The sequence below is a fragment of the Nicotiana sylvestris genome, chromosome 3, assembly GCF_000393655.2.
Source record: "Nicotiana sylvestris chromosome 3, ASM39365v2, whole genome shotgun sequence".
NCBI classification, from domain to species: Eukaryota; Viridiplantae; Streptophyta; class Magnoliopsida; order Solanales; family Solanaceae; genus Nicotiana; species Nicotiana sylvestris.
In genome coordinates this window covers 216190527-216201925 of record NC_091059.1, presented here as the reverse complement: position 1 = coordinate 216201925, position 11399 = coordinate 216190527, and the positions used below count along the sequence as shown (strand labels likewise).

General features: G+C 33.6%; 1 long non-coding RNA gene across 1 annotated transcript; it reads right to left on the bottom strand.

The window, feature by feature from the left end:
• Positions 1-629: 629 nt before the first annotated feature.
• Positions 630-2664, bottom strand: LOC138886970 (uncharacterized). Its single transcript, XR_011405949.1, has 2 exons — positions 2032-2664; positions 630-789 (listed from the first exon to the last, which is right to left on the bottom strand). It is a non-coding gene; the product is annotated as an uncharacterized lncRNA (long non-coding RNA).
• Positions 2665-11399: the final 8735 nt, after the last annotated feature.

Genomic DNA, 11399 nt, shown 5'->3' with positions numbered 1-11399 from the left:
ATTTTAGATGATTTCATTGTTGGAAAGTTTGAATGACTTATAAATCTCCAAGTTCTTTAAATCTAAATCTTCCTCGCTTCTAACTTACATGTTAAGCATTGCGCTCTTAATCACTAGGATTCAAATACGTGATATGCGCCTAACTTACATATTAAGCATTGCGCTCTTAACCATTAGATCAATGCCTGGGGCATGATCTTTGCTTTGTCTCATCATCCTTTCTTTGGAGATTAATAATGCTTAAATAAATCCAATTTTGAGTCAAAAAGTCATTAAAGAAATTAAGTGTATGATCCACCATGATTTTATGTAGAATCACCTAACCTATTCTATTCTTTAACTTTTGCTTTCTCATATTCTAATATTTCGTTTCAAGAACATGAGGATCACTTGAGCGAAATTATTTTATTTGTAGTTAGACTTTAGTCCACTTTTAATTAATTAGTAGGAAGACTTGCATTATGGCAAGAAAGCATGAGTAGATATGTGGGCCTAGAAGAATTGATAAAGAAAACGTTCACTTCTTGCAAAGCTGAAATGATGCAACTTGATAAAAAATTGTGTTCCTCCAATTGTCTGCCAGAGAGTTTAATGGAGGAATAGAATATGAGCTAAGGATTGGATTATTATTTTACTTATCTGTCTTTTGGTTCCTTGGAGTACCAAAAGCACCAAAAACTCACTCTATTATAATGCCTGGCTGAACTGGAAACTATCTGTTGCAGCTTCATAAAGGAGACATATTATCTGTCTTGCACACCATGGAAGTGATAGAGATGAAATTTCCTCCTGATTCATCAATATTCTTTAACAGCTAGATATTAAATTTTAAGCAGCAAATTAAGGTAAAATCATAGTGCTATTGTTTGACTCAAAGATATCAGAACCTTTTTGAGTAAATCAATCAAAAAAAATAAAGGGGTAAATCTTAGTCAGACATAATAAATTCAAGATCAAAGAACTAACAGAATAGATAATATTATAAGATGAAATAGATATAATCGATCTTATTGAAATTGTGGCTCCCATCAACCGATGGGAGAGGTAGCTTTACATGTGTTTCTGAGGATTACTTCTTTCCTATGAAGATTGAAGAGAGCTTGGGGAGAGAAAGGGAAGGAGACCACCCCACATCGAGGGTTTTTCCCTACTATATATAATCAAGGCACCCTTGTTATTTACTTGGTCTGACGCTCTCTCGTACCAAGTGAGCCTTGATCGTTCTTTAGACATTGCTCCTTCTGACTCAACGGGTGTCAAGAATGGGATGTAGAGTGGACCATGTTATCTTTTATTGCCCTGTCACTTGGGCGGGACGTTGGTCAGCTCAGCCATGACGATCAGATTTTGACCAATACATCTATTTTTTTGAATTACCCAGGGTTTTATCTTCCCTAAATAAAGAAGGACGCTAATTAAGTTTTGGCTCAAATGTACATGCAAAAGGTGCTAATGAATTCGCGCACTTAGGCCCGTTGGGACAATATTAGGTTGCAATTGGAAAAGGGATATTTGAAGTCAAGTTAATAAAGATTGTTTGGAACTTGAAATTGGCATTAGACATGAATTTCCATTGGAAATAAAGTTAGAAGGTTCGTAAATGAAAATTATTCCAGTTTTAATATTTTTTCCAAATAAGTTTTTCAATATCTCTATTCCAAGTTGAAGTCAAAATAATGTAGAAAGAATTGCAAAACAATTTTCAGTACTCTTGTGTATATTCGGATTTAATTATTGGAACTTGAGGATCAGTTTCTAGCTTGTTCTTTCTAACTCCTAGATACAGTTATTAAAGAAGTTACGATTTGATCATTATTGGCAGAGGAAGCAAGAGAAAAGAAAAAATAATCAAACACATCAATATAAAATCTTCTGATAAGAGTATTTTATATATCTTGTTTGAGTTACAAGAAAGATTCTTTCAGCTGGAATTCATCAATTTTGTACAACAATTATACACAAACATTCAAGCTCAAACCACAAATAATAAACTATAATAGACTGATCTGATACATAAAAAATTAAACTCACCTTTCCTTTTTTCATATAATCTTGGACGAAACATGATCATCATAATAAATCATCAACACTCAGAAACAACTTCGCCGCCATCGACTTCTCTCCTGTGGAAATTCCGGTGGCAGCCGCAAGCAGCGCATGTAAGAGCGGCGGTCGTCCCATCCTCTCCGCTCGCCATGAATTCACGGCAGCCGTCTACGGCGTAGCCTCCGATATTCGCCGCATGGTTCCTTTGGCACTCAACGTATCGTATGTTCCTAGTCGAGGAACCTCCGATGTTCCTTCTGGATCCGTCTGTTCTCACAACCACTTGCCTTTTTTTCATCATTCTGAAAAAACCCTATTTGAATTTTGACTTATATAGATAAGGATACTGATTTTAGATTGAGTCCTTCTACGGGATTCTTTACTTTGAAAGGATCGAGAGCTAGAAAATAAAGCTTAGTCTTCTGAATATAAACCTAACCCTAGCATGTTAATATATACTAGCAGCCTTGCTTGTTTCAACATCAAAAAGGAAAAAAAAGATGGTAAAGGGACAAGACTTAGGAGAGGTTGGGCTGGGGACTGGGGCCGTGGGTGTGGGAGGAGTATATGCTAGGATAGACAATGGCCTTTTTCAATCATTGTTTCTATACTCCTTGGTCCAAAAATTAGGCAAGATTCTCTGATCACGCATACTACAAATTTCACCTCACCATATAAAAAATAACACATATGTGTAAACTTGACTTCTTTTTATTCTCTCTCCAAATTTTTTTTTTAAAATTATTCCCTCTAGCTCTCCTCATGAGCTCCCCATTTTTTCTGGATGACTCGAACTCACAATTTTTAATTAAAAATGAAGGGTGCTCACCACTTGAACAACCTAGTTTTATCATTTTTATGTTTTTATTTTCCGATTTAGACGGGGAGGAGCGGAAGAGATTGATATGTCTTAAAAAGTTGGACAGGGATATACTTTTATATTGTTTCAAAAGGGGAACAATTAAGCATATAACAAGGTAAATAAGGTTTCTCTATCCTTAATTAGAGATTTGAGATTTGAACTTTGACAATAAACCAATTCCTCGTAAGGAACGCTTCCGCTATAAATTGACCCTACGGACCGGAAGAGTTGATGGATTCCAAATACCGAGGAGTCGTTTGGTTAGAAAGAAGTTATACAAGGATTAATTAACCCGTGATTAGTTATTTTACCTTTTTATGGGATTAAAAAATATTACAATCCCGGGATAATTAATTCCGGGATTAATTATACCGTAATTTTCTCTCAATTAAACATGGGATAAACTCTTCTTAAATTTAATCCTGGGATTAATTATTCTTTATTCATCATACCAAACGAGCCCTAAAAGACTAAAAAAAGAATTGCAAGGTTAGCAAACCACAAGTCAATTAATAAATTGTATTATTCCTTCTGTTTCAATTTAGATGAGCTAGTTTGACTCGGCACGAAGTTTAAGAAAAAAAATATGACTTTTGAAACTTGTGGTCTTAAAAGCTTAAACGGTAAAAGTTTTATGGAGCCATGACATTTATGTGGTTATATATAAAAACTTATCATTAAGGGTAAAACAGGTAAAATGAAGAGTTTAAAGTTGAATTATTTTTAAATTTAGAAATGTGGGGAGTACTAAGTATTTGAATCTTTTCTTTTTTCCGAGTACAATATTAGACGTTTTTTAGAATTTGAATCTTTTCTTTTTTCCGAGTACAATATTAGACGTTTTTTAGAAAGGCATCGGTGGAGACGTTAATGATGGAAATCTTGGAATGAGGATTGGAAATGATCGCTCAACTGCTTAGTAGTTAGTAGAATATATATAGAAGAGAAAGATGGTGATTTTTATGTTAATTAGTTCGTCGTTAAGCTGATGGGAAATGCCTTGCTTTACTGGCAGAGAGAAAAAGTGATTGATTTAAGTTTAAGATATGTGCTAATTCCACAATCTGTGGGTCCTTAATGACATTTAAATGCCAGGTTACTATGGCCCTTTTCCACTGTGTCAACAACTCTTCCCTATTAATTTTATAGTAGCATCCATAATCACAAATTCTTCAACCTAACCATAGATCGCCAGAAACTAATATTCTTATTTCTAGGCTCCTCTGACCCATCAGGAAAATATATCGTAGGTTTTTTAGACAGAAATTACTTGCATTTAGTATTAACACTTAAGTAGTTTCCAAAAAATAGCTTATTTTAAGGTTTCTCAACTTTGTGACGTCACTTTGCAAAAACTTTCAAGCTAAAAGTTTTTTTTTTTTTTTTTTTGTGGATTGTAATGGTTAGGAATGTTTGATACCTAATATTGTATACATACAATAATAATAAACTCAGTAAAATCTTATCAGTAAAGTCTGTCTGTCAAGGATAATATGTAGACATTATTTATTCCTAGCTTGAGAAAGGACCAGGTATCTACTACCTTATATTGTATGATACCGCAAAAAGGCCAGCACACATTCTTTGATACACGTGAAATATGCTTATGTAACTAGTTGTGGTATGTAGAATTATGGTTTTGCTAGGACAATAAGAAGGGTGCATACCGATGACATCGAGCCCATGTGACACCTCGGTTTTTTATGAAGTAAATGGAGCAATAGACATAAAGGTAAGGAACTGGAATCGAGGCAAGAAACCCCTCGAAGAATCGGGATAAGAGCAAAACATCTGCCCTCGGAAATATCGGGACCATGGCCCCCATGCCGGTTTGAACCCCAAAGTCCATGGAGAGCATTACCAGGTAATCGAGCACGACCAACAAAAGGTCGTGATATCCGTGACCAGCCGAATATCACGACGTGAATCTCTGCACGTATCGACAGAGAATTGGTGATTAGTTAAACGGAAGATTTTTACCTTTTATACGTGAGATAAAACTCCCCTACGATATAAATGGGAGCCTGATTATTCATGAAAGACATCGTAACACGCACATTAATGCAATATATTTTTATTTTCTTTGTTATTAAAAGTTCTCACTTTTGTTCATCAAGTGGTTCGTTATTGTGAGCCCGGGATCGAAAACAGGTATTTCATTAAGGCTGTTATCGAGTTCGGTTTCACCCCCCACAATTGGTTTGATATTTTATTTACGTCTTTTATTTGTCTAATCTAATGTAATTTATCATTTGTATTGAATTAATTCACATATCATTAAAATCACGTATAAATTCAATTGTTATCCGCTTTGGCTATTACGAAAGATTGAAAAAACCAATAGAAAGCTTGAAGAAGGAACAAATTATGTTTTAAATTCTGATTGGGTGCAATGATCGGTGAAGAATTATTCAATTGATATATGAACGATGGATAGACTAGTAGCATCGAGAATCACCTCCACCATAGGTGCAAATGAGCAGACAATAGACAAAAAATAAAGAGAAACATACGTTTTCAAGAAGCACGTGCCTTTATTAAGTGATATTGGACGAAGGGTATTGTTTACACAACAAGGGGCCACTACAAGATCAATCAAGAATTCTTAAAAGAAAACTCCCTCCAGTTAATTTTTTTAAAACAAAAACATAAACTTTTCCCTTCTTTTTTCATGTTAAAAAGATGAAACTGAGGAAATAGGAAAATCGACGAGTTGAAAAGGGATGCCATTGCGTGACTATGTAATAAACGTACTGCTTGCAGTTTTACTCTGCACGATACTATCATAGATCCAGATTTTCTTGATCCCCTACCCCCACCCCCACCCACCCAAAAAAATCAATAATTGAAATCATCTTTCATTTTCCAAGCCAGTCAATTCAGAGATTTCTCTTTAGTCATGAGAAATTCCAAGCAGTGTCCCAGTTGTACTCTAGTTATCTCCATAAAAAGGTAAAGATTATGATATGAAAATTATGAAGAGTCAACAACACATCTCGATGGAGTAAGTCATAGGGAATTAACAATTATTATCGAAAATAACAAGTCTCGAGAGAACCATAAACAAGGGCAGCAGGATGAGTAAAACTAGGGAATATTTCCAGAAAAGCTAATACAAAAAGGGAGTGGGGAACCATACTATTGTTAATTTTTACTAAATAGACTAAAATAAGTGTAAAAAAAAAAAGTTACCAAAGTATATATAACGCCACTAATAGTGGCGCTATATAGTAGCGTTAACTGTACCGTTACTGTATAGCGCCACTATTAGTGGCATTATACTGAGAAACTTACATAACGCCATTAATAGTGGCGCTATATGTCTTTTATCCTGACCCCACCAATAATGTCTGGGTTCAATAATTTAAATGTGTATAACGCCACTTTTTGTGGCGCTATATTCCAAAAAAAAAAACGGGCTAGCCATTTTCTATATAAACATCTTATAATCGCTCCAACATCATCCGGGTAAATTTATTTTTTAACTCTTCTTGCTTTCTATTGTTGTTAAATTCTCCAGCATTTTTTCATTATGTCTGAAGAACGTAGAATAAGAGTATCATTATATTGGGGGGTGAGGTTGTGATGGAGAATAACTCTGTGGGCTACAGTTTACCTGCTAAGTGTAATGTTAAATTGCCACTTTCAATTGAGTACGAAACATTGATATCGTTGTTATGCAAAAAAATGAGTGTGAGAAAACGTTCAGTGATACTCAAAGTAACCGGAAGATATCTGTATTCCGTTACGCCACAAGGGGTTGCTTTTTACTCAGAGTTTAACATCGACGATGATGACACTTTGAGTGATTTCTTGAGGACTCCCGATGAATGCCGGGAATATCGAGGCACGTGAGAGGGACGGAAGCCCTCCAAATATGGCGATCGTGCGTGCAATACGCTGGCAGGGTACCTATCAGCTCTTCGATGTACGGCGTCCAGATGAACTATCAAATAATAACACAAACTGTTAGTTTGCGCAACACCTAGTTAAAAATAAATTGGTAAGTTTAGTTAGATATTCACCTGTGCATCCTCCAGAAAATCCAACACATCCCTACAGAACGGGAGATTATGATGGCCATGATACTCTCGTGCAAGTCTACGACGCAATACCCACCTACAAGCTAGAGGGAGATCAGGAATATGTACATTATCCGGTATCTGCCCCGAAAAGTCTGCGTAAGCAACTCTCCCCCCATATATGCTCGGATCTATGCTGGGGCTGTAGGGGTAGTAGCTCCGACGTCCGAGGGCCGGGATGTATAGGTGCATCCATGTCGTCAACTGAAAATTCATAATTTTTAATAACTATCATTAAAATTTATGTGTGTTTTTTATAATTTAAATTCATATTTTTTAACAACTTAATTGTATAAAATTATATATAAACTTATGGGTTTCGTGCCCAGTGGTACAAAACTATCATTAATAATCTTATGTTTTTTTAATAATTTAAATTCATATTTTTTTAATAACTTAATTGTAACAATTATATATATATATATATATATATATATATATATATATATATATATATATATATATATATATATATATAATTTTTATAATTATGGGTTTCGTGCTAGATTTTCTAAAACTCAGTGGTACCAACTATCATTCATAATTTTATGTTTTTTAAATAATTTTTATTCATATTTATTTAATAACTAAATTGTAAAATATATATATATATATATATATATATATATTTATAATTATGGGTTTCGTGCTAGATTTTCTGTGGCCCAGTGGCACCATAATTAGATATATATGGGTTTCGTGCTAGAATATAATATAATTAAACAATTACTACACAATACTATGCTACAAGACTCTACATTTTACTACGCTAAAGGGGTCTACGTTTTACTACGCTAAAAAGGTCTACGTTTTACTACGCTAATAAAGTATACATTTTACTACGCTAAAAAATAATCTAAACTAAACGGCATAAAAACACATAAATATACATGAGGATATTAACAAACACATTTTTAGACTAATTTACATATTTTTATACAACACTAAAATTAAATCCGGATAAAATTTAACATGCTAGTTTCGGAAAAAATAAACACAAACCGAAATAGAACACATACAAATCAAGTAATATGCATTGTTATAAAAGTTTCAACTTAAAATAAATCGAAATACCTCGATTTAGAATTTTTGAAATGTAGATAGATCGAAATTTTGACTCCGGAAGAATGAATCCACTAAAACACGAAGCTCTACTCGACAGTGGGACCTCAAATATTAAACTTTTATGTGACGGGGGACCCAAAAAAAAATTTAAAAAAATTTGGGGTAGATCGGTGGTGTGGGGGTGTGGGGGGGGGGGACCAGAAGTGAAAAGAGGTGGAAGACGGAGATGGAACGAAGAAGAAGAAGATGGGGAATTTGTATTAAGGGGTATAGCGCCAATATTAGTGGCGCTATGTCTTCAGATATAAGACATATAGCGCCACTATTAATGACGCTATGTAAGTTTCTCAGTATAACGCTACTAATAGTGGCGCTATACAGTAACGGTTCAGTTAACGTTACTGTATAGCGCCACTATTAGTGGCGTTATATATACTTTGGTAACTTTTTTTTTTTGCACTTATTTTAGTCTATTTAGTAAAAATTAACAATAGTATGGTCCCCACTCTACAAAAAGGGACTTCCACAACAGAAGCTACATTTGGTATAATGCCACTATGATTGGTATCTTAAATTAACGAGGGATTGGTGGGGTTGGGGTTTACATGTGATGGTAACATCTGATCCAAAATGTTTGTTTTCTTCTGGATAGGTCAAATCTTACTGACATTGTCAAAAATATCTTTACAATTACCATCAATTTGTTACAATAACTTTTCACATCTTATACGTAATAAAGGATGCACTTAGAATTATTATTTCTCTATCTTATGACTCGAACCCAAGATTTCATATTAAGAAATTGGAGGAGTTTCATTCGTTCCTTGGCATTCCTGAGTGGTTAATTAAAATTGTTAAGTTTACCTTGATCACATAAATAATTCTACCTTACTCTTCCAGAAAAAATAAGAAGTTCAAACATTATTTTCCTTATAAAAAAATAAAAAGGAAAAAGACTCACTTTCTTAACTGGATTTCCATATCATATGTCTCTTTGTTGTTTTCTAGTGTTGGATTTATGACGAAGCTTTTAGGGGTCGTATGGTACAATAGTGAAATATCCAAGGATATCCTACGGGATGGGATATTCTAACGTGATTAGTTATCTCACCTTCTATGTGGGATAGTTAATCTCACTATTTTAGTGTAAAAGTTAGTTTGAGGTTAGCTAATACCTTAAATCAAACATGGAATAAAGTTAATTTAAATTTTATTCCAAAATTATTATTCTTATTCCATGTACCAAACAACCCCTTATAGTCCAATACAGAATTCGGCTGAGTCTCTTCCTTTCTCTTCGTATAATAGTTAGTGGCAAGATGATCCCCTAAAAGGTCATATAGTAATTTTTTTTTTAACTAAAATTTCTGTCTAAATATTTTTGGGTGCGATAATAAGCTGTACGACACACCAATGGAGACACGTGTAACATATCATTTCCTGTAGTACTATTGGGTGAAATTATAACGTGAATTTGGTTAAGTGTTAAAAGGGTTGACATAGACTTTGAAGAGATGGATGATTGGCAAGATGTAGAAGTTTATGCAAGACGAGACATTCTGTTTCTCACCAACCGTACCCTACCAATAAGGAATACATAGTCCACAGTACAATAACCTATGACTTTGGATTTCTTATGCCCTCAAAAATTATCGTGTCATTTAAAAATATTTTCTTTTCTTATCGCAACTGATCGTCAGAAGATGATTTAGTCGACAAGGAAGAATGCAATTGTGAAAGTCAAAGAGGAGATCTAGGCTTGTAAATTGAACAAATTAGAAAAATTCCAAGTGGACAAAAGCTCCACCATCATGTTAGGCTTCACATGGTTCTTTCTTTTCACCATGAGATAATATGGCTTAGAAAATATACAAGGAACACATTACCCCTTATTCACTCACCCCACCCTCACCTAGGAGTAAATCCAGAATTTTAAAGTCGTAGGTGCTCAACGATAAAAAATTTAAAAATAAAGGAAAAAGAAATTTAGTTCAAGTGGAAGGAAGAGTCCGGAACCAAAACGTGGTTCTTTTGGACAAGTAGCACCTTAATAGGTGTAAAAAAAATGACATTTTTATATAAAGCGCCCAGTATTTGGGCGCTATACATTAATGTTAACTATGCCGTTAATGTATAGCGCTCAGTATTTGGGCGCTATATATAAAAACTGACACTAACAGGTATAGCGCCCAAAAACCCGGCGCTATACATATTTTTTAAAAATCGAGCCGTCTTCCTCAAGATGACGATTCTTCTTCTTCTTCTTCCTCAATATTTTACATATTCTTCTTCTTGGTCCCCCACTCCCATACCCGCTGCCCCACCATTTTTAAATTTTTTTTTTTTTGGGTCCCCCGTCACATAAAAGGTGAAGAACGTAGGTCCCACATTCGAGTAGAGCTTCGTATTATTGTTGATTCACACTTCCGGAGTCAAAATTTCAATCTATTTACTTTCCGAAAATTCTAAATCGAGGTATTTCGATTTATTTTAAGTTGAAACTTTTATAATAATGCATATTATTTGATTTGCATGTGTTCTATTTCGGTTTGTGTTTTTTTTTGAAACTAGTATTTTAAATTTATCCGGATTTAATATTAGTGTTTTATAAAAAAAATATAAATTTGTCAAATAAATTTGTTTGTTAATATCCTGATTTATATATATGTGTTTTCATGCCGTTTTGTGTTTTATTTGCAATTAAATTTATTTGTTGTTTATGTTTATTTTAGATTATTTTTTAGCGTAGTAAAATCTAGACATTTATAGCGTAGTAAAATGTAGACCCTTTTAGCGTATTAAAATTTAGAGCCTTGTAGCGTAGTAATGTGTAGTATTTTAGCTTAGAATTCCTTTTGTTTAAGTATCTTATACTGATAGTTGAAAATGCAAACTTTGTACAATTAAGTTAATAATTGTATCAACACACATAATTACTAATGTTAATTTGGTGTCACTGGGCTTCAAAATATCGAGCCCGGAACCCATAGGTATATATATATATATATATATATATATATATATATATGAATTTAAGTTATTAAATATGAATTTAAATTGTACAATTAAGTTATTAAAAAATATGAATTTAAATTGTAAAACAAACACGTAATTATTAATGATAGTTTGGTGCCACTGGGCCTCAAAATATCGAGCCCGGAACCCATAGGTGTGTGTATATATATATAATTTATACAATTAAGTTATTTAAAAATATGAATTTACATTATAAAACAAACACATAATTATTAATGATAGTTTGGTGTCATTGGGCCTCAAAATATCGAGCTCGGAACCCATTGGTATATATATATACAATTAAGTTATTAAGAAATATGAATTTA